The 26,531-nt window shown below is 47.6% G+C and overlaps 1 long non-coding RNA gene and 1 other non-coding gene across 4 annotated transcripts in view; one reads left to right on the top strand and one right to left on the bottom strand.

Annotated features, from left to right (window-relative positions):
- The window catches only part of LOC112828690 (uncharacterized), a 92,922-nt gene that overhangs the window by 21,750 nt on the left and 44,641 nt on the right, over positions 1–26,531 (top strand). For all 3 annotated transcript variants that reach the window (XR_003209572.2, XR_012380567.1, XR_012380566.1), the window contains one exon: positions 2,942–3,089. This is a non-coding gene — a long non-coding RNA (uncharacterized lncRNA). The remainder of the gene's footprint in view (positions 1–2,941; positions 3,090–26,531) is intronic.
- LOC112828919 (U6 spliceosomal RNA) lies at positions 5,298–5,404 on the bottom strand. The gene has a single exon (XR_003209614.1). It is a non-coding gene; the product is annotated as a U6 spliceosomal RNA (small nuclear RNA).

The following is a 26,531-nucleotide window of genomic DNA, read 5'->3' as shown; positions in this document are numbered from 1 at the left end:
ATCAGAAGTTGTAATCGACCTCCACAGCACATAACATTCTTCAACTGATGCTGACCATCTAGGCAGCACGGCCCAAGAGAAATATAATGTGAGCCACATAGCAATTTAATATTTTCTAGTAGCCTCTGGGTGCCTGGGTAGCTCAGCCAGTTAAGCCTCTGACTCTTGATTTCGGCTCAGGTCATGATCTTAGGGTCCTGAGATCCAGCCCTGCCTCGGCTCACTGGGGAGTCGGCTTCTCTCCCTCTCCCTCTGCCTCCCTCTGCTTGTGTACTCTCTCTCTAAAATAAATAAATAAATCTTTAAAATTTTCTACTAGTCCCATCTTTAATAAAGTAAAAAACATGTTAAATTCATTTTAATGATATATCAGTATAGCCAAAATATTATCATTTCAATAAGTAATCAATATAAAAATTACTAAAACATATTATCCATTTTTTTTTGTACTATGTTTTTGAAATGTGGTGTGAATTTTACGATTACATCACATCTCAGTTCAGACCAGCCACATTGCAGGTGCTCAACAGCCACATGTGACTATCAGGCACTGAACTGGACAGCGAAGGTCTAGGGAGTGGTTTCTAAACTCTGTCTGTCCCTGTTGTTGCACTGATGTTTGTGGGTTCCCAAGGAACATTTTCACCAATCTGCCGTAAAACGAGAAAAATATGAACCATAACTTTGTTTTTTTAATATATAAAGTGAATGCAAGATTGTTGCCTATCTTGTCTGAAGGAACGCTTGGAGGTCATTCTACTGACTTTGTCAGTGTTCATATATTCATTCTTCTATGAAATGATGGTCATAGCAGATGACAGATTATTGATCAAGTGTTCTTAATTTGCAAATAAAACATTTGCAATCCTCTCCGGGGCCCCACACTTTTTGTGCACATTTTACTGATGGTGTGTGATGCGTGAAATCCCGGGAGCCAGCCTGCGAGGTGGCTTTTTCCTCTGGCTTGGACAATGGATGGTCACAAATGGACACACGTCTGTGTGGGGAGGCTACTGGGTAGTGCTTGGCATGGCATCTCTACACCTTTCCGTCTGCCTCACAAAAGCATAAGGAAATGCAAGTGAGTGAGCATGATATGAACACAGGAGTAACCTTGAATTTACTCTGAAAACCACAACCCAAAGAGTAAATCATTAGCAAAAGCCAGTTCTCAGCAATAATTAGTAACAAATGACTCTCAACCGAGCCTAGAGACTTTGTTGCCACATACCTGGAAGATAGCATTGCAATGTGGCTGGTTTTTCATGCAGAGCCAGGGAAGCTGATGAAGTCCGAAAGAGAAGCCACTGTTCTAATGGGCAAGGTCTTTAATGTCCTCCCAAGCTCTATATCAGGCAGTATCTAAAGCGGGCTGGGTAGGTTTGTCTCACTGTGTATGGCTAGGGAACGGAGGAAACTAGGGCGTTCTCCTCTGTATGCAATGGGGTGTCTACTTATAGTAGCTCCAGACTGGGGTCTGCTCTCTTTAGCCCCTCTTCTCGGATTGATGTTCCCCCTTTGGCTCACCTGTCTGCCCTGCATATCCTGACGGGTCACAGCCCTATCCCAGTCTTTGAGGCTGATCTTCAAGGTGTCCTTAAAATATGCCTTCTGACCACCCTGCTTATAAATGCAAGCCTTTAGCTCTCTAACTTAGCAGTCACTAGGGTGCTCATTAGCAGTTCTGTTTCTTTTTCATATATAACCTTTATGCTCAGGTTGTAAAATGGGAAAAAATGTGAGCAAATTGAAATTTTATAAATCAAGTAATTTTGATTGCTCTGGGAGCTCACTATTTAAGAAATCCTATGGCAATGTCTGTTGTAAATTGAGCCATCAGCCTTTTATCTGTTCTAAAAATTCAAGTTTTAATATATCATCTTGCCTGAGGGGGGTGATTGCGCTTGTATTATTAAAAAGATGCACAGAAAAGATCGAGCCTTTGGTGCTCCCCATCTGTATTTAAATAGTGGTATGTAATCACAATTACCCAGCTCGCAAGCAAGCAATTACACTCGGTATTAATGAAAGGATCCTAGTCAAAACTGTGCCCAAGGGAAGCTTCTGCCTACAAGTCAGGGTTAATGGCCCAGCCATTGTTTTAATGGATTTTCAATGAGGTGTGAAGATGACAGGCCAATAAGGGTGAAGCTTTATGACGCGGCTAAACAAGCACAATTAGCGACTTGCCATTAGTATCCTGACCTTTCTGTTTCTATTTCTTTGCAACCGGAGTGTTTATTTATTAATTTTTGTTTAACACAATTCATAGAGCCTTGGTTAACTCAGAGGGAAGGTGACCCATCTTGGCTGCTTTTGTGGAAAGGGCATTAATAAAGCCGCCTCCCTAAGCAAGTTTCAGCGGCGAGCCCGTGGTCACGGACTCTGCTGAACCACCCGGTTCTGCTCGCCGCCTCTCTTCCAGGCTCTCTGGCCCTCGCGATGCCCAGCGCCTTGCCCAGACAAGACAGTCTTGTCTTCTGGAGTCCGATCCCCCACCCCCACCTGGGAGGTGTGGACCTAGTGGTTACAAACTCAGCCTCAATGAGATCACCTGGGTTTGTCTCCCCGCCTCCAATTTACGTAATTTACATAAGATCAGTGCTCAGCGCCTGTGAGCCCCCCCCCCATCCCCCCCCCGCCAGGTCTGATTTCTCTCATTTTGAATCCACATTTCTGATTCTGGGCTAGAATTCTGAGCTAGAGCCTGGGCTAGGCCTACCTTGACTTTAACCTAGCACTTCTGGGGACTCAAATTTTGCTCCTGACCTGTTTTCCTGGCTGAGTTCCCTCTCTCACAAAGGCCACATAAACTTTTTTTCCTTGTTTTGAAAATTTGTCTGTTAACCTGGGGCTCGGCAAACTATGGCCTATGAGCCATGTCTGGCCTACTGCCTGTTTTTGTAAGTTTTTTTTTTTTAAGATTTTATTCATTTGACAGAGAGAGAGTGAGAGCACACAAGCAGGGAGAGGGGCAGAGGGAGACCAAGAAGCTGACTCCCCGCTGAGCGGAGAGCCCAGGACTCTGAGATCACGACCTGAGCCGAAGGCGAACGCTTAATCGACTGAGCCACCCCGACGCCCTTTTTGTAAGTAAAGTTTTATTGGAACACAACCATGCTCATTTATTTATATATTGTTTATGGCTGCTTTCTTGCTACAATAGCAGTTGAGTAGTTGTGACAGAGGAATTACAACCCTCTAGTCTAAAACATTCACTATCAGGCCCTTGACTGAGAAAGTTTACTGTTCCTTGTTTGCTCAGCTTGAATTAAGTCCTCTAAAAAAGATAATGTTGAAATCCCCAGTACCTCAGAATGGGGTCATATTTGGAAATAGGGTCTTCCCAGAGGTAACCAACTTAAAATGAACTCATTAGGGTGAGCCTTATTTCAATATGACAGTTGTCTTTATAAAAAGGGAAGTTTGGACACAGTATTTTCTTATTTCCTACATTCTTGATGCTCAGACATCTGGACCTTCAGTGACTGGGGTGAGAATGCCCTCCCAGGATTAGCCAATTCCTAGAGATAGCAAAAGACTTGCACAGAGCCATGCCTTTTGTATGCAAACTAACCCTTCCAGAGCCCATACTCCAAACTGCCTCCTCCATCTGGCTCTTACACCCAGGGGCTAAGTACTAGACAACTAGGGACCATCCCCACAGCCCAGAGCTTGCTGAGATTATCCTAACATACCTAATCCTAAACCTACTCAGCTTGCTTACCTTGCCTTCCTCATTCCTTCCCATGAAAGCCACAGTGAGGACTCTAGGCCACGTTTTCTCCTCACTCTTTCTGCCTCCTGACTAACCCCGTGTGGCCTTGCATGGTATGCATGCCCCTTCCCCCTGGGAACTAGAAGTAACAAACATTTTCAATGGCAATCATCCCCCGATCTGTTGGTCTCACCATACTTGAATAAAAACCAACATCCCAGGTGCATTTTAGAACATAGAGACAGACACATATGGAGGGAAAATAACATGAAGACATAGGGAAGTGCCGTGTGGACACGGAAGATTGGGGTTTTGTATCTATAAGCCAAAGAACACCCGAGGCCACCAGACGCTGCCAGAAGGGCATGGAACCGTTCCTTCCCTAGCACCTTCAGGAGGAGCAGGACTCTGTCAACACCTTGATTTTAGTCTTCCAGACTCCGGAATGTGAGACAATAAATCCCCATCGTTTTAAGTCGCTCAGTTTGTGGTACTTTGTTAGGGTAGCCTAGGCAACTTATATACCACCTAACACATTATTTTGTTTTGTTTTCTTTATTCCTCATTGTTCTTTTACATAAAACACCTGTGTGGTCTCTTATATCGTCATTTGAAGATGACCCTAACACACATTACCGCATCTATGTATCGCCAGGTAGTCGGGCGAGCGGGCAGCTCGTCTAACCCAGGACCGAGGCTCAGCGACTTTAGGGGACTTCACGGGCTCACCCTGCAGGCAGCAGGTGGGCGGCGCACTGGTGTTTACTGAGGGCTCCTTATGTGCTGTCCTCACAGGATTTCAGGACCCACCCCCACAGTTAATCTGAGGACTAGGAGCTGAGCAATTCAGGTAATCATCAGATAGCTATGAACGTAAAAAGGACACCTTCTGACCTCACTTTCCCTTGTCTTTAGGGGGGCTTCTCCTTTTTTTTAAGGTTTTTAATTTATTTATTAGAGAGAAAGAGCCCTACTGAGCAGGGAGCCTGATGCGGGGCTCAATCCCCGGACCTGGAGATCATGCCTTAAGCCGAAGGTAGATGCTCAACCGACTGAGCCACCCAGGCGCCCCCTTTCCATGGCTTCTGAAGGCAGAACTGCATGAGGAGGCCGGACCACCTACAACTCGGTACTGCCGTGGTCAGAACCAGCCGGCACCGCCTGGACCAGTCAGGGAAGTTCTTCCTTCAAAGGACAGTGCTGAACTTAGCAGTGTGTGGTAAAACAAGCTAAGAGAGCTCTAAAGGCCACTTCTGCTGGCCCTGTGGGGTGTGGTGAGGGTCCGAGGAGGGGAGAACGGGAGAGGTCTGGGGCTATTCCCGTGTGTAACACTGTGGTGAAAGCTGGAGCTGCTTCTGGTCAAGGCTTGGTCTGGATGTTGTGGATTCCCTGACCTCTGACGCCAGGAGCCCATCCATCTCCTGGGGTTCTTTCTTTCTTTCTTTTTAAATTACATTAAAAAGTATTTTTCTAGTGAGATATCACAATTTCATTATCCAGTGCTGCACATTGGGCTTTGACTCATATTGTTTCCTCTGAGTTAATCTGCAAAGGGTGGCAGTTCCCTGGGGAAACTTCGCAAAACATGGAACGCGTCACAAATTTGTGTGTCATCCTTGAGCAGGGGCCATGCTAATCTTCTCTGTATTGTTCCAGTTTCAGGATATGTGCTGCCGAAGTGAGCACTAATTTCATTTTATTTCATCATGATGAGTCTTCTCTTTAATCCCCATCCCCTAATTTCCCCCATCTCCCCCCACCCACCTCCCCTCCGGTAACCATCAGTTTGTTCTCTATAGTTAAGAGTCTGTTTCTTGGTTTGTCTCTCTTTCTTTTTTTCCCTTTGCTTGTTTATTTTGTTTCTTAAATTCCACATGAGTGAAATCATATGGTATTTGTCTTTCTCTGACTTGTCTTGCTCAGCATTATACCCTCTACCTCCATCCATGTTGCAAATGGCAAGATTCATCCTTTTTTATGGCTGAATAATATTCCTGTGTGTGTGTGTGTGTGTGTGTGTGTGTGTGTGTGTGTGTGTATCACGTCTTTATCCGTTCATCTGTGGTTGGACCCTTGGGCTGTTTTCATAGTTTGCCTATTGTAAATAATGCTGCAATAAACACAGGAGTGCATGTATCCTTTTGAATTAGTGTTTTTGCATTTTTCAGGTAAAAACCCAGTAATGCAATTCCTGGATCATAGGGTAGCTCTATTTTTAATTTTGGGGGGAACCTCCATACTGTTTTCCATAGTGACTATATCAGTTTGCATCCCCACCAACAGTGCATGAAGATTCTTTTTTCTCCAAATCCTCCCCAACACTTGTTGTTTCTTGTGTTTTTGATCTTAGCCATTCTGACAGGTGTGAGGTGATATCACATTGTAGTTTTGATTTGGATTTTCCTGATGATTAGTGATGCTGAGCATCTTTTCATGTGTCTGTTGGCCATCTTTATGTCTTGTTTGGAGAAATGACTATTCATGTCTTCTGCCCATTTTTAAATTGGATTGTTTGTTTTTTGGGTGTTGAGTTTTATCAGTTTTTTTGTATGCTTTGGATACTAACCCTTTACCAGATATGTCATTTGCAAATGTCTTCTCCCATTCAGTAGGTTGCCTTTTAGTTTTGTTGATTGTTTCCTTTGCTGTGCGGAAGATTTTTATCCTGATGTAGTCCCAATGGTTTGTTTTTGCTTTTATTTCCCTTGACTCAGGAGACATCTAGAAAAATGTTGCTATAGCTGATGTCAGAGAGATTACTGCCTTTGCTCTCTTCAATGCTCTTTGTGGTTTCAGGTCTCACATTTAGGTATTTAATTCATTTTTAGTTTATTTTTGTGTAGGACGTAAGAAAGTGGTCCAGTTTCATTCCTTTGCATGTAGCTGTCCAGTTTTCCCAACACCATTTGTTGAAGAGACTGTCTTTTTCCCATTGTATATTCATTCCTTGTTTGTCAAAGATTAGTTGACCATATAATTGTGGGTTTATTTCTGGATTTTCTAGTCTATTGATCTATGTATCTATATTTATGCCAGTACCATACTGTTTTCATTACTATTCCTTTGTAATATAACTTGAAATCTGGAATTGTGATACCTTCAGTTCTGTTTTTCTTTTTCAAGATTGCTTTGGCTATTTGAGGTCTTTGGTGGTTCCATACAAATTTTAGGATTGTTCCAGTTCTGTGAAAAATGCTGTTGGTATTTTGATAGGGATTGCATTAAATGTGTAGATTGCTCTGTGTAGTATAGACATTTTAACAATATTTGTTCTTCCAGTCCATGAGCATGGAATATCTTTCCACTTCTTTGTGTCATCTTCAATGTCTTTCATCAGTGTTTTATAGTTTTCAGAGTACATGTCTTTTACCTCTTTGGTTAATTTATTCCTAGACACTTTACTGGTTTTGGTGCAATGATAAGTGGGATTGTTTTCTTAATTTCACTTTCTGCTACTTCATTATTAGTGTATAGGAATGCAACAGATTTCTGTACATTGATTTTGTATCCTGTGACTTTACTGAATTCATTTATTCTAGTAATTTTTTGGTGGAGTCTTTAGGGTTTTATATGTGTAGTATCATGTCATCTGCAAATAATGAGAATTTTACTTTCTTACCAGTTTGGATGCCTTTTGTTTTTATTTTTAAAAAGATTTTATTCATTTGCCAGAGAAAGAGAGAGAGGGCACTCACACAAGCAGGGGGAGTGGCAGAGGGAGAAGCAGGCTCCCCGCTGAGCAAGGAGCCTGATGTGGGACTCAATCCTGGGATCATGACCTGAGCTGGGATCATGACCTGAGCTGAAGGCAGATGCTAAACCAACTACCAGGCAACCCTGGATGCCTTTTATTTTTTTATGTTGTCTGATTGCTGTGGCTAGGACTTCCAGTCCTATGTTGAATAAAAATGGTGAGAGTGGACGTCCTTGTCTTGTTCCTGACCTTAGGGGAAAAGTTCTGTTTTTCCCCACTGAGTATGATGTTGGCTGTGGGTTTTTCATATATGGCCTTTATTACATTGAGGCATGTTCCCTCTAGACCTACTTTGCAGAGGGTTTTTTTTTTTTTTTATCATGAATGGATGTCGTACTTTGTCAAATGCTTTTTCTGCATCTATTGATATGCTTGTATGTTTTTTTAATAAAATCGTTTCTCTTATTGATGTGACATATCATGTTGATTGTTTCGTGAATATTAAAACACCCTTTCATCCCAGGAATAAATCCCACTTGATTGTGGTGCATGATTTTTAAAAATATATCTTTGGATTCGGTTTGCTAATACTTTTGTTGAGGATTTTTGCATCTATATTCATTTGAGATATTGGGCCTGTAGTTCTCTCTCTCTCTCTCTCTCTTTTTTTTTTTGTGGTGCCTTTATCTGTTTTTGGTATCAGGGTGGTACTCACCTCAGAATGAATTTGGAAGTTTTCCTTTTGTATTTTTTGGAGTAGTTTCAGAAGAATGGGTATTAACTCTTCTTTAAATGTTTGATGGAATTTGCCTGTGAAGCCATCTGGTCCTGGACTTTTGCTTGTTGGGAGTTTTTTGATTACTGATTCAATTTCATTGTTGGTGATTAGTCTGTTCAAATTTTCTATTTCTTCCTGCTTTAGTTGCAATACATGATGTGTTTCTAGGAATTGATCCATTTCTTCTAAGTTGTTCAGTATGTTGGTGTATAGGTTTTCATAATATTCTGTTACAATTATTTGTATTTCTGTGGTGGTGCTTGTTATCTTTCCTCTTTCATTAGTAATTTTATTTATTTGGGTCCTCTCTCTCTCTCTCTCTCTTTTTTAATGAGTCATACTAGAGGTTCATCAATTTTGTTGATCTTTTCAAAGAACCAGCTCCTGGTTTCATTCATCTGTTCTATTGTTGTTGTTTTTTTAAATTTCTCTATCATTTACTTCTGCTCTAATCTTTATTATTTATGTTCTTCTCCTGGTTTTGGATTTTGTTTGTTGTTCTTTTTCGAGCTCTTTTTTTTTTTAAGATTTTATTTATTTATTTGACAGAGAGAGAGACAGCAAGAGCAGGAACACAAGCAGGGGGAGTAGGAGCGGGAGAAGCAGGCTTCCCGCTGAGCAGGGAGCCCGATGCGGGACTTGATCCCAGGACGCTGGGATCATGACCTGAGCCGAAGGCAGATGCTTAACGACTGAGCCACCCAGGCGCCCTTTTTTCCAGCTCCTTTAGGTGTAAGGTGAGGTGGTTGATTTGAGATTTTTCTTGCTGCTTGAGGTAGGCTTGTATTGCCCCCTCTGCATTTTATACTGCCCCTCGCTTTCATTCCTTTCACCCGTGTGTTCACCTGCCATTGCCACTCACTTTCCAAGCTTGGCCTGGGATGCGAACAGCCTTCCTGACAGTCCTGGGAAGACCCAGACCTGTGCACAGAGTTCTGTGAGCACATATCACACTGCCTTGTAATGACCTGTTTACTGGTTTACCTCCCTTATTAGACAGTGAGCCCAAGGGAAGAGATCCCGTTTTACATTTACATTAATATCCTGTTTTACATTTAAATGTCTCTTTCCTTACACAGCAGTACCTTACCAGGTACTCCAATCCTTGATGAATAACTGATTCAACCAATTAAACAAACTAGAATTCCTCTTAAGTTCACTAGTCTTTGCTAATGGCATCCCTCTGTCTAAACCAATTATGACTCTCCAATAGCCATAAAATTGCCCCTGGTGTGAAAAGTTAGGAGATTCTTTTTTTTTTTTTAAAGATTTTATTTATTTATTTGAGAGAGAGAGAATGAGAGATAGCACGAGAGGGAAGAGGGTCAGAGGGAGAAGCAGACTCCCCGCCGAGCAGGGAGCCCGATGTGGGACTCGATCCCGGGACTCCAGGATCATGACCTGAGCCGAAGGCAGTCGCTTAACCGACTGAGCCACCCAGGCGCCCAAAAGTTAGGAGATTCTTGCACCCATGATCTGTTTCTTCCTTGTCCAGTTGTTACAAAGATTCTTCCACATCAAGGATATTTGTAAAGTTATGCCAAGATTTTGGGGACCACAAATAGGGGTAGCCATTCCACTAGGGATGTCATCTCCAATGTAGAGATGAGAACATTGAGTGTCAGTAGCCTCACAGTCCATCAGGGATGATGCTGGCATCGGGGCCCGCCCTTTCTGGCTCTGTAGTTCTTGTCATCACACAGGGCTGAGGTGGGGTGGGGTCCATGCCCTCAGCCTCTTTTGCCAGTAAACGTTGTTCAGAATATGACTCAGCATGTGATTCCTCTGTGTGGACATGGGTGTATGTGCATGAGGGAGAGAAATAGCAGAGGCTCAGTGAACCCTCTCTCCTCAATGCTGAGGTGGGGGAGGGTAGAGAATAAGAGGAAGAAGTCAGAGTGTGTCCTGGGTGAGAGAAGAAGCAGGAGGTGAAAGACTAGAAGGAAAAGTACAACAGAGCCCTAGGGACACCCACCTCTGCCCCTGCATCCCCCTCTTGCCTCCACACTCCCCCTAAAACAAGCTGAAGAAGATGCTGCCATCCTGGCTGTGGGGATGGTGGCTCCAAGACTGGCCAGTCTGGGTCTGCCTCCGCAGGAAGCAGCAGGTGTAAGCCCGGGGCTTGCAGCTGCTCCGGGGCTGTGAGAAAGCCCGGGGTGAGGGGATGCCATCTGGTCAGGAGTCCCTGAAGCTGGGGTTGGGGAGAGGCTGATGGAGCCCCACCTCAGGCAGCCTCCGCTGCAGATAGGGCAGCCGATGGATGTCATGACAGGGGCTGAGGAGCCGGCCCGCCCTTCCTGCCTGTGGTAGGCTGAATAATGGCCCCCGAATATATCCACATCTTAATCCCCGGAACCTGGGAATGTTACCACACACGGCAAAGGGGACTTGGCAGATGTGATTTAGTTAAGAATCCTGAGATGGGGAGATTGGCCTGGATTATCTGGGTGGGCCCCTACCCTCACAAACGTCCCCTAAGTAGCTACCAGGCTCTCCAAGCACATGGTGGGGCAGAAGCAGTTTCCTTCATCTGATGAAAATTTACTGAACACCTAATCCATGCCAGAGGCTGCTATGGGGGCCTGGGCTATAGCAGTGCAAACACAACACAGAGTGCTGCCCTCATGGGGTTCATAGTCTAGTGGAGGAAGAACGGTTGAAGGCACGTACGTGTATCAGAGCTTGGTAAGTGCCGGGGAAGAAAATTAGCAAGGCGAGGGCAAAGAAAGTGCTGGGTGGAGTGGGGCTAGGGTGGTCAGGGAAGGCCTGATAACATGCAGTTTGAGCCACAATGATCTCTGAAGGAAGTAGAACATTCCAGGCAGGAGGAATGGCAGGACAAAGGCTTGGGGGCAAGACACTTGCCGGACACTTTCCAGGACCGCGAGGAGCCCAGTGTGGCTGGCATGGAGTGGGTGGTAGGGCAGTGATAGGAGGTAAGTGTGTGTGGAGGCAGAGGGTAGATAGCCTGGGGCCTCATGGACTTTAGGCCACCTGCCAAGGGAGCCCTTGGGGGGTTTTGAGCAGAGGAATGAACTGGTCTGAGTATTAAAAGGATCCCTCTAGGATACCTGAGCTACCTCCTTTATCTGTTCTGCAGCTGTACCCACTGGTGTCGGCCCTCAGCTAAATCAGGAGAAAGACGAAGAAATCAGTCTTTGTGGCTCCATCCTTGGCCCTCCTACCCCACTTCTCGTTAGTGGAACCATCCATCTATACATGGTGTATGCATGGTCCTCTCCCCTCTTCTTCTGCATGGTTGTCCCCTGCCCCCTCCCCCCATATCTTATCAGTCATTTACACTTTAGTGAAATCAAGGATATGTATCCCACTACCTTCTCCATGGTTACAAGTTGAATTGTGGCAACCAAAAGATGTGTTGAAGGCTTAATTTCCAGTACCTCGGAATGTGACCTTATTTGAAAATAAAGTCATTGCAGATGTAATTTAGTTCAGATAAGTTCACCCTGGAGTAGGGAGGGCTCCTAATGCAACATGACTAGTGTCCTTTTTTTTTTTTTTTTATTAGAGAGAGAGAGACTATGAGCAGGGGGAGCGGCAGGCAGAGGGAGAAGGAGAAGCAGACTCCCTGCTGAGCAGGGAGCCTGACAAGGGGCTTGATCCCAGGACTCCGGGATCATGACCCAAGCCAAAGGCAGACGCTTAAGTGACTGAGCCACCCAGGTGCCCCACATGACTGGCATCCTTAGAAAAAGGTGATGTGGAGATGCTGGGGAAGACAGTGGGGTGACACAGCTGTGGCCAAGGAACACCAAGGAGTGCTGGGAACCCCCCACAGCTAGGAAGAGTCAAGTGAAGATCCTCCCCTAGAGCCGTCAGAGGGAGCAGGGCCCTGCGGACACCTTGATTGCAGACCTCTGGCTCTGGAACCGTGAGAGGATAAGTTTCTGTTGTTTAAGCCCCCCCAGGTTGTGGCGCTTTGTTATGGTGGCCTGAGGAAGCTAATGCCAGGGATGTTATCTTTTTTAGAGTCTTTCTTCTCATGGTGAAATGGGAGATTTTATCCTATCTAAAGAAATGTCTGGCATGTGATTATCCTACTAATCAGGTTTTACCTGAAGATAATGATGCTCTGCTGTGGGGGGCGTCCTGGGGCTGCATGACAATTCAGAAGGACCCATTTCTCTCTGCCGCCTGCATATGCTTACCCCTGGGGAGTGGGGCAGCTGGGGGTTGTGGGGAGCTGGGTTGGACCCCTGCCCCAATGCTGGGTGGGGTTTGGGAAGAGGAAGATGCGGGGGTCTCAGTCCTGAGCTGAGGGCAGATAAGGGGAGACCTAAAGCTCGAGGACATTAGATGCCTTTTATTAATTACTGAGCCTGTGCCGGTCTGTTCACAGCCCAGGGACATGGAATGATCAAAGCAGAGCCCCCTTCAAACAGACACTTGAATGTGAATGTTCATTGCAGCATTACTTAAAATAGCAAAAGGTACAAACAACCCAAAGATCCACCAGCTGACCAGTGGCCGAACACAATGTGGCCTAGCCATACGATAGAGTATGATTCCGCCATAAGAGGAATGACATACGGCTATCTGCTATGACATGCACGACCCCTGGAAACATGATGCTAAGTGACAGAAGTCAGACACAAAAAGTCACACACTCTATGATTCCATTTATTTACTTATTTTTATAATTTTCCTAAAGAACAATAAGTTTTATGCCCACTCACCATCACAAGACATTGATCTGCTAAATAGAGAGAAACTGTTATGTGATTCAAATCTAAAAATGACTTGTGTCTGGCCAGGCCAGTGAAATGCACCAGCAGATTATTTTTTCCATAGTGATAACCTATAAGAGTTAACTCAGAAATGTGTCAGGAATTGTTTTAAAAAAAATATATATATATATATATAGTCAAGATATTGTCTAATTGTCCTAGTGACTTTAAAATATAGAACATATGTCAAGCATTTATTAGGAAACTTCTCATAAAATACCAATTTTTTAGAATGTATTTTGAATCCCTGAAACTATGGATTTCTAGTTTTTGGCCATGGCAATTTATGTGTATAATAGTGATTTTTTTTTTAAAAGACTTCACAATTAAATTACATTATTTACTTGACATGCCACATTTAAAAAATCTCATTTAACGATAAGGAAAGAATAAGGAGTGAGGGAGATCATTCTATCACAAGCCCAAAAGCCATAAAATAAACAAAAAAAAGTTCAAATACATTAAAAAAAAAATCCTGACCAGTAAAAAAGATACAAAAAAGGAAAAGGTATTTTTTTGTGTGTGCGATGTATACACATATACACCTATATGCATAGTTATTTCCCTTTTAAGGGTTAATAACCCACCCTGGATTTAAAGAAAATTTTGTTTATCTGTCAGCTATAGGCACAAGATCCATGAATCTGAAATCTAGCAAAATGTATGCCACAGTTACCTTTTCTGTTTTTTTTTTTTTAATATTTCATTATTTTTAAAAATTTTTAACATATAGTGTAATATTGGTTTCTGGAGTAGAATTTGGTGATTCATCACTTGCATACAACACCCGGTGCTCGTCACAACAGGTGACCTCCTTAATACCCATCCCCCGTCTAACTCCTCCCCCACCAACCTCCCTCCATCACCCCTCAAGAGTCTCTTATGGTTTGCTTCCCTCTCTCTCTTTTTTTCTTTTCCCATTTGTTCATCTGTTTTGTTTCCTAAGTTCCCCATATGAATGAAATCATAGTATATGTCTTTCTCTGACTTATTTCGCTTAACGTAATACACTCTGGCTCTGTCCATGTCATTGCAAATGGCAAGATTTCATTCTTTTTGATGGCTGAGCAATATTCCATTATATATATACACCACATCTTCTTAACCAACTGAGCCACTCAGGCGCCCATATACACCACATCTTCTTTATCCATTCATCTGTTGATGGACACCTGGGTGTCCAGCCAGTGATGGACGCTTGTACACACACACACACACACACACACACACACACACACACATCTTTTTTATCTATTCATCAGTGGATGGGCATTTGGGCTCTTTCCATAATTTGGCTATTGTGGATAATGCTGCTCTAAACTTTGGAGTCCATGCACCCCTTTGAATCTGTATTTTTGTATCCTTTGGGTAAATATCTAGTAGTGCAATTGCTGGGTCGTATGGTAGCTCTATTTTCAACATTATGAGGAACCTCCATACTGTTTTCCGGAGTGCCTGCACCAGCTTGCGTTCCCACCAACAGTGTAAGAGGATTCCCCTTTCTCCGCATCCTCGCCAACATCTGTTGTTTCCTGGGTTAATTTTAGCCATTCTGACAGGTGTGAGGTGATAGCTCATTGTACTTTTGATTTGTATTTCCCTGATGATGAGTGATGCTGAGCATTTTTTCATGTGTCTGTTGGCCATCTGTAAGTTTTGTTTGGAAAAGTGTCTATTCATGTCTTCTGCCCATTTCTTAACTGGATTATTTGTTTTTTTGGGTGTTGAATGTGATTAAGTTCTGTATAGATTTTGGATACTAACCCTTTATCAGATGTCATTTGCAGGTATCTTCTCCTATTTCATAGGTTGCCTTTTTTTTTTTTTTAAAGATTTATTTATTTATTTGACAGAGAGAGACACAGCGAGAGAGGGAACACAAGCAGGGGGAGTGGGAGAGGGAGAAGCAGGCTTCCCACCGAGCAGGGAGCCCGACACGGGGCTCGATCCCAGGACCCTGGGATCATGACCTGAGCCGAAGGCAGATGCTTAACGACTGAGCCACCCAGGTGCCCCCATAGGTTGCCTTTTAGTTTTGTTGCTTGTTTCCTTTGCTGTGCAGAAGCTTTTTATCTTGGTGAACTCCCACAGTTCATTTTTGCTTTTGTTTCCTTGTGTGATTCCATTTATATGACATGTCCAGAATAGGCAGATCCATGGAGACATAAAAACAGAAAGCACATTAGTGATTGCCAGGGGCTGGAGGTGGGAGGGGCAGGCTGGTGACTCGTTAGTGGGTCTGGGGTTTCCTTTGGATGTGATGAAAATGTTCTGAAACTAGGTGGTGGTGATGGTTGCACAATCTTTTTTTTTTTTTTTTTAAGATTTTATTTATTTATTCATGAAAGACAGAGAGAGAGAGAGAGAGGCAGAGGGAGAAGCAGGCTCCCAAGGAGCAGGGAGCCCGACGCGGGACTCGATCCCAGGACCCTGGGATCATGACCTGAGCCGAAGGCAGACGCTTAACCATCTGAGCCACCCAGGCGCCCAATGGTTGCACAATCTTGTAAAAATACTCAATGTCACTGAATTGTACACTTTAGGTGGTAAATTTTATGTTATTTTACTACCCCTCTACATGAAACCCAGAGTTCCTGCCCCCCCTGCATTCAAGCGAGAGGAGACAGATGATTAAGAAAGAAATATGTATTTAAGGTAAGTGCTGTGTAGACAAAGCAGACAGGCTAAAGTACAGGGAGTGACAGGGGGGTGCTAATTGATTGTATGGTTGGATTTTCAGAGCCGAATGCCAGTGGGAGAGCCGAGGACACGGTGGAGAGGAGACCCTTCAGGCTGCGGAAGCAGAAAGGGCAAAGGCCCTGAGGCAGGCTCAGGCCAGGCGTGTCGGGAACTGAGCTGCAGGAAGCGGGGCACACAGGTGATGAGATCAGAGGAGAAGAGGCTGGAGGTGTGGCAGGGAGGGCCTGTGGGCCAGGGTGCCCTGGGAACCTGAAGGGCACAGGCAGGACAATGAAGGGCAGGGAGCCAGGGTAGACGCCAGGAGGCGGTGGCAACAGTGGTCCTGTCTGCAGAAGGAACAGGACCAGGAGACCGGAAGGCTGGCTTTGGCCATCAAGCAATCTGATCAGAGTTCTACATGCGGCAACTCCTGTCCTGGTCACCAAGCAGCACCGTCATGATTAAGCAGATGTATAAACGCGCGAGGAGTTTGTACTTTTTGAGCGCATCGCCTAGGGATGTTTATTGTTCATTCAGGTTCATATTGAGCGACATGCTGTATTTCCCACAGCGGGTTTCCTGCTGTCCCCCTGCCTGGGGCTCCCCGACCCCCTCACCCTGCTTTCCCCTGCCCCCATGCACGTATCACTGCCCCATGCAGTTATATATCACTGTCATGGGTAATTTCTGTGTCAGGGTGGCTAGGCTGTAGCACCCAGTTATTCAGTCAAACACTCACCTAGTGCTGCTGTGAAGATACTTTGTAGCTGTGGGAACATCTACAGTCAGTTGACTTGAAGGAAGGAGATTACCCGTGATAGCTTGGGTGGGCCTCATCTAATCAGTTGAAAGGCCTTGACAGCAAAATTGAAATTTCCCAATGGAAGAAGAAATTCTGCCTCAAGACTGCAGCCCCAGCACTGGACTGAGTTTCCAGCCAGCCAGCCAGCCAGCCTGCCCTACAGATTTCAGACTTGGCCAGTCCCCACAATCACATGAACCATTTCCTTGAAATAAATCTCTTTCTATCCATATCCATACACACATTATTCCTACTGGTTGTGTTTGTCTGGAGAACCCTGGCAGATGTGGTGTCTCTTTGTTTATCATCCCCTTCCCTCCGGATCCAGCCAAGTGCAAGGACTTGCCTGTTTTCTCCATAACTGCGTCCCCCAGAATGATGCCTGGCCATAGTAGGTCAGTGGGTAGTGTCTGGTGGATAGTTCTACATACATCTTGTTTGTGTGGTTGTTGGATCAGTTTGAAAATCAATAGAGGGAGAAAAAAGAGGCACCCTAGTCTTATCTGAGCTGGGGCTTTCCTTGCAGGGCCCAGGGCTATGGGTCCTGCTGTGGAGTAGGTGTCTGTCTGCAGCTGAGGAACGGCAGTGGCAGTGAAGAAAGGTTGCAAATTTAAACTCAAGTTCAGATTCTCTTAGCAAGGTGCACGCTTCCGGCCGGGGTAACCCAAGCACCGACTCCGTGCAGCCGGGGCAGTGCGTGTTGCTGGGAGCACAATGCCTCCTGCTTCCAGCACAGGTGGAGGTGCTGTTGTGGCATCAGGAGGGGTGAACAAGGTGGGCATTGCCTTTTGTTTCCCGAGTAATTGTTTTGGAGCAAGGTGTGCAAGGAGCCAGGCGAGTGGGAGAGTGAGAAACAAGGCTTAAGCCCTGATTTTTGTTTGTTTGTTTGCTTCAGAACTAGTGGTTAGTGCAAAGCCTCTTGTTGCAGAATATGCCCCAAAAGGGTTTGCCATTGGGGACAGAGTCTGTAGGAGCTTACAAAACAACCGATTCTCCTACTGTTTGGCTCTCAGCCTCCACAGGCCATCTGCATCAGAGCAAGAAGTGAGGGACTGGGGGTGGGGCTGAGGAATGAAAAGGATCAAGCTGGTGTTGGATGGGGCTGGGAGGGATTTGGGTTTCCAGTTTTTGTGTGTACTTCATTACATTCGCAGACCATCTTGACTTCAGCCTTCTATGGTGCCGCGAGGCTGGGGTATGGGAGAACAGGAGGAGGAGGGCCAAGATCACCCTTTACGTGCGCTGCCCCCAGCTGCTAACCACCCTGTGTTACCACTTGCGCTTTGCAAAAGAGGAAGCTGATGCCGAAGGGCTGAGCAGCCCGAGTAAGTGGCAAAGCTGAGAGCTGGGTCCCACTCTTCCAAACCACCTTCTTTCTCACACATCTGCTGCCCAGGTCAGATGGGACATCATCTGCTTTGGGCTTGGAGGAGAAACCCATGGAGCATTGCTTTGGGTCTGTTTTCTAAGAGGATGCCCTTAAGAACAGAAATTCAAGTACCCTCCTAGAGAAGCCTCTGCTTCAGAAGGAGGTAGTGACCTAAATTCTTTATTGAATTTATCTTTTTTTTTTTTTAAGATTTGATTTTTAAGTAATGTCTACACCCAATGTGGGGCTCGAATTTGCTTTTGTTTCCTGTGTGATTCCATTTATATGAAATGTCCGGAATAGGCAGATCCATGGAGACAGAAAAACAGAAAGCACAGTAGTGATTGTGGGAAAAATGCTGTGTTCATCGCGCTGATTTTATTTTCCTCTTGGACATGTGGAAAGACTATTCCTGAGCTCCCACTACAGTAAGGCGGTGTCATGGGACTGAGTTTCTGGCCAATGGAAGGGGCTAAGGGGACAAACATCCCTGCCCAATATGGTCCTAAAACCTGCATGTGATCCTTGGTGTGCTTTCTTCCCATCTTCTGGCTGGATGCAGAGGACCCAGGTGGGACCCCAAGGCCCAGGAAGATGGTGGAGCCACTAGAAAGGAGCCTGGTTTTCTGAATGATTTCATGAAGCAGAACATTGACATTATCAGATTATGAGTGAAAAGCAAGCCTGTTGTTTGTGTTGTGTTGCACCCTTGGCTTTGGAGGCTGTTACAACAGTCAGGCCATGGTGATCAGTAGAGAGCTCTACGTAGGTGGTATGTGTGGTATGTGGTATGGAGGGTATGTGAGCAGATCATTTTTGTTGGGGGCACCTGGCTGGCTCAGTCAGTAGATCATGTGAGTCTTGGTCTTGGGGTTGTGAATTCGAGCCCCACATTGGGTGTAGACATTACTTAAAAATCAAATCTTAAAGAAAAAATGATCATTTTTGTTGGAGGAGGGAAGAGAGTGATATTTGGCAGAAGTGTTTCATGAGCAGGTGGGGAGGAGCCTCCTGCTGACAGAAGGGTAAGGTTTAATGAGCCCCCCTAGACCGAGAAGAGGGAGCCAGTGTGTGTGTGTGTGTAAATTGGGGTAAGCACCCTCTGGTGGGGCCCTTTCTCAACTAATTAAAGATAATAATGATAATATAATAGTTAATAGTAATAGTAATAGCAACAAAAGAAACTAATAATTATAATAAAAGTCAATTTTTATTGCATACTCACTTTTCCAAGTGCTTTACCTGGATGATCTTATTTCATCTTCGTAACAGTCCAATGAGGTAGGAACTGTTAATGTTATCCCCATTTTATAGGTGAGGAAACTGAGGCCAACAGAGACACAGAACTTTCTGCAGTGCCAGCAGGAAGTAAGCGGCAGTCAGGACTGGGGGGACGGTATGCTGGCGATCGAGCCCGCCTCTTACCCACTAGGTCTATCTCTCTGGAATGAGCCCTAACCCTTCTTAATGAGGATGAGGAATTCTGCTTTCCTACTTCGTTGTCTAAAGCAAAGGCAGAAGTAATTTGCGTGGCTTAAGGATCCCAGGTTGGTAAGGAAGCCATGCCATTTATCTTGTCTGAGATGGTGCCGGACATTGCTGGAAACATCCCCGAGGGCACAGGGGGCCCTGGGGTGAGAGGGAGGAGGACAGCTGGGAGGGGGAGAGGCCAGCCTGTGGTCATCATGGCTTAAAACGAGGGTCTTGGGTGGACCCGTGCTCAGGCAGAGTGAGCCAGGGGGCCTGGACAGGTGCGCCTCCAAGCCCAGTACTTCCCTGGAGGCCCCGGCTCATCTGCAGAGCAGGCTCTTGGTGGGAGGAGCCCCGGCTGCCCTTTCAGTACCTGTCCTGTCCTAGGACGAAGGACGGGCCTGAAGGCAGGAAGCACAGCCCGCACATCTGTGTATCTTATACAAGAGGGGTGCTCAACGTCTGCTGAATCTAGGCCACGAATGATTGTAGAAGGCCTACTGTGTGTCAGGAGATGTCCTAGATGCTGGGGATATAATAGTGAGCAGAACGACGTGGCTACTGCCTCCATGGAGCTTTCCATCTGGATTCTAGATGCTGAATGTGTCGCTGGAGGATGAGCTGGAGGTCAAAGGCACCACAGAGGGGGGATGGAGTGGGGAAAAGGCTCAGAGGGACAGGGAACCCAGAATCCTCCAAAGCCAAGCCATGCAATCTGACTGGGGAGCGTTTGTTTACCTGCAAGTGTTTTCAGACAACTAGAAACTGTGGGTAGCGGTGATCCTGTCTGTAAACACAGAGAAAGTACGTCTCAGAGGTGAAGGGGGGAAAGGGAAGGAGCCCTCAGTGGGCTGGCTTCCCTCAGGGAGCCAGGACAGGGCTCTTGAGAGGGAATTTGGATAATTCTTTTTTAGGACCAGCAGAAACTATGCCCAGAACAGGCTCTTTCCATTTTTGATGTCACTTTGGGATGTACATTTGATTTGCTCAATGCCACAGGAATTCAGATGGAGTTGAAGTCTTGCATCAAATTAGGAAAAACATAATCATTGGTTGGTCTGGAGCCTGGAGCTAGGATTTGCTGTCTGGGGCACTGCCCGGAGGCAGCCTGCCTCACCTACTGACTCTGGTGCTTCCTTGAACGGGAACATTCCATAGTGTAAGCATTTCCTCTTTGACTGATGTCTGGCCCTTGGGGGCAGGCGACTCCATGTCCCACTTCCTTAAACGGGATGTTTGGAAAGCGAGCAGCCTCCCTGGGCTTGCGGATCTGTCCCCTGTTAATTTAAGCCAGGGCGGGAGTGCAGAATCTTCCTCACTTTCCTCATGTTCCCTGTAAGCTCTGGGACCCCCACATAATTTACGTCAGGTTTAGCACAACCCATGTAACTCGCGAGGAAGTGGGCCAAGTTCCCCAGATATCCCTTTGGCGGGCATCTCTGCTGAGCTCCAGCCCTCTGTTCCTGGCTGCCTTGCGGATGTCCCTCCTTCACCCAGCCGTCATTTGTGGAGTCTTCTCTGTGCCACGGCCTGCTGGGGGCGGGAGACAGAGCCAAAGATGAGAAGCCCCCCTATCCTGTGGACGGTCTCTGTTTACCTCCCTCCTGCATTAGACCAAGCCTGGCACGAGAGCAGGGGCTGCATTCCCTCCCCGCTGTGCTCTCAGAACCTGGGCATTAGAACACAGTAGGGGGCGCCTGGGTGGCTCAGTTGGTTGAGCGACTGCTTTTGGCTCAGGTCATGATCCTGGAGTCCCGGGATCGGGTCCCACATCGGGCTCCCTGCTCAGCGGGGAGTCTGCTTCTCCCTCTGACCCTCCCCCCTCTCATACTCTCTCTCTCTATCTCATTCTCTCTCTCAAATAAATAAATGAAATCTTTAAAAAAAAAAACCGCAGTAGGAGCTCAGGAAACATTGTTGCCTCCATGGTGAATAATCGAACACCTGTCCTCAAAAGGCTTCGGCGAGGGGCGGGGGGTTGCTGGGGGGAACCAGAGCGGTGAACCAGTGACTGCGGCCCACCCAGCACCTGTGGTAGGGAGCAGGTAAGCAAGAGGAGGGCATTTCCTGAAGCCCCTGATGTGGGGCCCCGGGGTGGGGGGGCGCTTCCAGGAGGAGGTGGTGCCTGAGCTGAGAGCTGAAGCAAGAGGCCCGCTGGTGAGCAAGGGGAGGGGACCGGGGGGAAGGACACTCGGGATACTGGTGGAAGCAGTGTGGGGCAGGACTGATGGCAGGTCCGGGGGGCAACGGTCAGAGGTGAGGTAGAGAGGCCCAGGGCGGGTGGCCGAGCTCATCTTTGGCAAAGCAGCTGCACCTTCCCTGACCTCCCATTTTTGGTGGAGGGCACCTCTGTTCTCCTGAGACCTTTCCAGCCGCCCTCCACAGTCTGTCTTACCACTTCCTCGGGATTCCAGTGCTCTGCGTTCTGTGCTCGCCCTCCCACCCGGGGCCTCTGTTCTGGTAACTCTGCTCGGTCCTTACGTTCTGCTTGCCTGGGTCACTGTACGGGCCACCTGACCGGTCCCTCTGCCCTTGTCTTGTTGGGCTCCCATCTACCCCACACACTTCTGCTGGGTTCTTCTTTGCAGACCTCAGTCCTGTCCACAGCCCTCCCTGCTCAGTAGCTTTCAGCAGCTCCCAGATGCCTTACAAAATTAGGTGAAAATGTCTTCACTGAACATTTCAGGGTTCCAACCTGTAGGATCTACCTAACTTTCTAGAATCTTCTTCCATTGTTGACAGGCCGCCAGCACCAAACTGGACTTTTATTCTTCTCCAAACGCCATTGAGTTCCTTCTGCCTGGAATACCTGTCCCCATATCCTCAAATGTCTGTGGGGTCCTATATATCTTTCAAGGCCAATCCTAAACTCTACTCTGTGAAGCCTTTCCAACCCGGATATTCTGGCTCTTACCATGTAAGGCAGCATAGTCTAACCTTCCTGCTGAATGACTCCTCCCAGAGTGTGGAGGATTGTTATCGAAGGTATTGGCAATGGGAAGGGGCCAATACATGTGCTATGACCAGAGGACCCAGGCAGACCCCAAAACCCAGCAGACCCTACCCCCAAAGTCTCAGAGGGTGACCTAGAGGAAGAGCAGTGAAGAAGGAAGAGTCACATTTGATGGTGGCTGGCCTTGGGCCCCACACCCCACAGAGTGAACTGGGCTGAGCCTGGGGGCCTTGTTCTCTCTAGATTTCTGCTCTTCCCGTGCTCTGGCCAGCCACATGGAAGGACAAGAGAGAGCCCGCCTGGGCCACCGAGCCACTTCCGCCGTGGGAATGGAGGAGAGGGCCAGGCCAGCCACGCCCCAGCCCACATTTTAGGACCAGCAACCGCACCCATCTGCAAATCTGGGCCAATCACTGGCCCTCCATCTGACCAGCCGGATGAGCATTCTCTCTCCTTGGGACAGAATGACAGGGGAGGGGTGCAGGGAGGGAGTCCTGAGAGCATCTTCCTGTCTTACCTGGGAAGTCTCCCGATTCCCAGCCCAACACTGAAGACAGGGTGCAAGCGATGGGGACTTGTTGAATTAATGAGAAACCAGCTCCATGAGCTCATGCCTGCCCTGACAGGTGCCTGGCCTCTGGCCAGCCTGCTCTAGTCCTCTCCTAATGCAGGTCTTCCCGCTCTGCCCATGGTAGAGACACAGTGAGTAAATGTGGCTGGCTCACCGCTCCGTGTTGGGTTGTGGTTTGGGGCCAGGGGCTGCTGCTTTCTCTCCCTGATTCTGACGTCAACTCTTATCCTGCCTTGATGTTCCAGGTGCTGGACTCTGATGTGGGGGCAGCTTCGTTCTGATGACACTGGGCCAATGGTCAGGAGGCCGGGGCTCTCCCTTTGAGAGCAGAACAGGACCAGCAGGTGGATTCGTTCTTATGCAGGGAATATGCCTCTGCAGGTAGACTCAGGGAGGCGTTCCCATGATCTGAATAGGTTCCGTGGCTGCCAGGGCTGCCATGGGCCAAGGTCAGGTCCGTGATTCTGTGATTCTGTGATTCTGCCTTTGAAGTGATTCTGGGTAGGATCCTAGACAACTCTTTTGGCTTCTCCTTCATCTTCCAAATGTTTTGGGGGATCATAATATCTATTCCACTGGTTTCCTAAAGAGCGAGCTGCCTTCTACATGCTATATAGTAAAATCCTTAAGACATTCTTGATCATTTAAATTTCCCATATGGAACCTTGCAATTTTGGATCTCAACTCTGTGTTCCTTTCTTTCTCCTCCAAACACAAATCTCTCATCGGAGGAGTTTTTCATAGTCAGGACTTGAGAGTCTTACTCCTTAAGCAAGTGTATTTGTAGTTGCCTGTAGTCACATGGTTACTAAAGTCCCGTGGACCAGAAACTTCAAATAGTGGTGGTTTTGTTCTTCCAAATGTTTCCCTCAGCATTCTGTCCTTTTGAGTCTCACTCCTTTTGAGTCTCACAGGCCGTGTGTGAGGGAAGTTGGGAGGTGTTTATTCTTATCATCTTCTTTCTCAGGTGCAGAAATGCAGAACAGGCTGAGGGAGTGAAGCCAGGGCAGCCCCGGGATTGGAATCCCCACTTCCTCCAGACACCATTGGTGGGGGTGGGGTGGGGGGGAGCACCTGCTCCCGGCCTCAGGGCTGTGAAAGCCCTCTGTCTTTGTTTCCTCATCAGCTCAGGGCACAGGGGAGGCAGGGATATGAGGGGACAGAAGCCTCAGCCCCCAGCCAGGGAGGAGACGGCAGGGGTGGGAGGGGCACGGGTACCGACAGGGAGGAAAGGCCCCGGCAGACAGCCCTGCCAAGGGATCACTGCTTTCCCGACTGAATGAATTCCTCCCTGTGACCTAGAGCCTACCAGCCCTTTCGGTGATATTCTCTTCCCCAGCCCACTTTCCCTTTCTTTTGCATTCTTTCCCTTTGTCCCTGCAGAGGCCCGCACCGCCAGGGCCCTCTATGCACCTCCAGGCTCCGCAGGCCGTCTCCGCCGCCGATTCCGCAAGTCGCCACTGGGTGGCGCAGCCGGCCGCGATGTGCGGGCCCGGGTGGGCCCTCCAGCTCCAGGCGCGAGTCCTGTCTTCTGCCTGCCCGGACCCGCGGCCGGGAGTGGGGCTCCTAGGCGCGCTGGGGAGAGGAGGCGAAGGGAAGGGGCATTTTTCGGAACCTGGGGGGGGCGGTATGTGGCGGCTCCCAGGCTGTGGGGCACGGCGGGACAGAACAAGGCTCAGGGTCACCTAAAGAGAGACAGGAATGGGTGGGTTGGGATACTGGGAGGTGGGGCAGGGTAGGGTGGGGAGGGGTGAGGCGAGGAAGAGGAGGCTCAACCCTCTTTTTCCCCAGGGTTTCTCCTCTCTGGGGAGTAGAATGGGCCGGAAGATTGCATTTGAACGGAGAAGTTAAATGTCTCTGCGCCCTGAGGGAGAGATCTGGAGGGTGTGTGTGTGTGTGGGGGGGTGTCTTCCTTCCTGTTTAACAAACACACTGCATTTACTATATGCCAGACACTTCACACTTGTTAACTCATTTAATCCACACCACAATCTCATCCTGCACAGGTGAGGCCACTAAGGCACAGCTTCCCCAGATGCTAAGGGGCAGAAGAAGGATTCTACTGCGGCAGCCTAGCACGCCCAGCAGCTTCCCTCGGGGCAGGGATGGGCTTCCATCCCCCACCTCTCTTATAGGATGTGCTGGGAGGGAGGCAGGCCTGGCAACTCTGTGTAGTTTAGCTTTGACGCCCTCCTGCTTCATTCACTCCTTCCTTCAACAGATGTTGATGGAGGGCTTTCTGCTTGCAGGGATGGGGCTTGGCACCGCGTTGTCTGCAAAACCAGCCACAGTCCTTGTTTTTGTGAAGCCATGAGGGAGAGACAGAGATTCATCACTCACGTTAGTGATGTTCCCTGAGATCAGTGTTCTGGAGAATGGAACGCTGCGCTCCTTCTTCAGCTCCCCCCTTCCTCCTGACCCCACTCCATCCCCTCCCATCCTGGCCCGCTTGGTTTGTCTGCACCCCTGTGTGTCTGCTAAGATGTGAGCTCAGAGCTAAGGGGATAGATGGGGACTTAACTTAGTTGTACAGCCCTTTATGACTTAGAAGGCAGATCATATCCACTGTCTAATCTGGCCTTGTCCAGGACAGGCTGATGTGATTACCGTGGGGAGGCAGGGTCTTTAGAAGGGGATGCTTCAGTCCAAGAAAGATTCTGGGGGAGACTGGAAAAAGTCTTGGCTTTCAGACTTGGGTTTGAACCAGACAATCACCTGATTTGTAGTGTTTACGGATTTCTGTGGTCCAGCGGATGGAGCATTCAGGTTACCAATGTGATGTCACTGGATGGGGAGCTGGAAAGAAATGCACAAAATCCATTCTGGCAGGCTGGGTGGGGTGCCCCAGCACACCAGTGCAGGGTCTCTTACTTGTGTGAACCGAAGCAAGTGATTTAACCGTCATAATTTCAGCCTCCCCATCTGGAAGAGGGCTAACAACACTTCCCTCAAAATGTTCGTGGGAGGATTAAATGACTTGCTGTTGTCCCCACCTAGCTCACTGAATCCTTAGAATAGCTTTTCCTCACTCTAATTGTTTGGTTTTATGTCTGTTTTTTCAGCGAACTCCGAACTCCTTAAAAGCAGGGACCATGTCACATTCATCTTTGTATCCCCAGGGTCCAGTACGGGGCCTGGTGCAGAGCACTGAGTAAGTGCTCAATAAATGTGTCCCTTTCTAACCTTAAGGTAGAGCCCTGTGGGAGCAGATCCTATGGGGTGAGGGGGGAGGGTGTTCTATGAATAACAGCCACTCCTAGAGAGGGCCTTTCCCTGGGGTCTGCCTTTGGCTTCTTTGCTCTTTCTGTGAGTCTGGGTGAGTCATCTGCTCCTCAGCCTGGGCTTTCCCTGTGAGTGTGGGGAGGGTTGACTTGCTCACCCCTGCATGGATCTTTCTGGAGGAGCCAGCATTGTTGGGTCAGATTTCAGCTTTCAGAGTCTGTGGACCATGTGAGGGCTGGGCGTCAGAAGGATCACCCGGAAGGGTCTTCCCTGGACCACCTGGAGGCCCTTGCCCAGGTCCCTAGACTTGGAGGCTGGCAGGGGGTGGGGGTCAGATCAGAGCCTTGAGCAGCTGCTTCCAGGAGCCTCTCCTAGCTGCTCCCCAGCTCTCTCAAAGTTTCTGGAACACGGGGGAGGGAACGCCAAGGTAATGTCGCCTCCTCAGCCCTAAAAATCATGCCGAGACATGGGAAGAGGAGCCACGCTGGTCTTCTCCCCAGGGAGAACTGAATCTCTCATCAGTCCCG

The sequence above is a fragment of the Callorhinus ursinus genome, unplaced genomic scaffold (genome assembly GCF_003265705.2).
Source record: "Callorhinus ursinus isolate GAN/ISIS: 27379988/994484 unplaced genomic scaffold, GSC_fseal_2.0 scaffold13, whole genome shotgun sequence".
Classification (NCBI taxonomy): domain Eukaryota; kingdom Metazoa; phylum Chordata; class Mammalia; order Carnivora; family Otariidae; genus Callorhinus; species Callorhinus ursinus.
The sequence above is the reverse complement of the archived record's forward strand: the minus strand, read 5'-3'. Positions and strand labels throughout refer to the sequence as shown.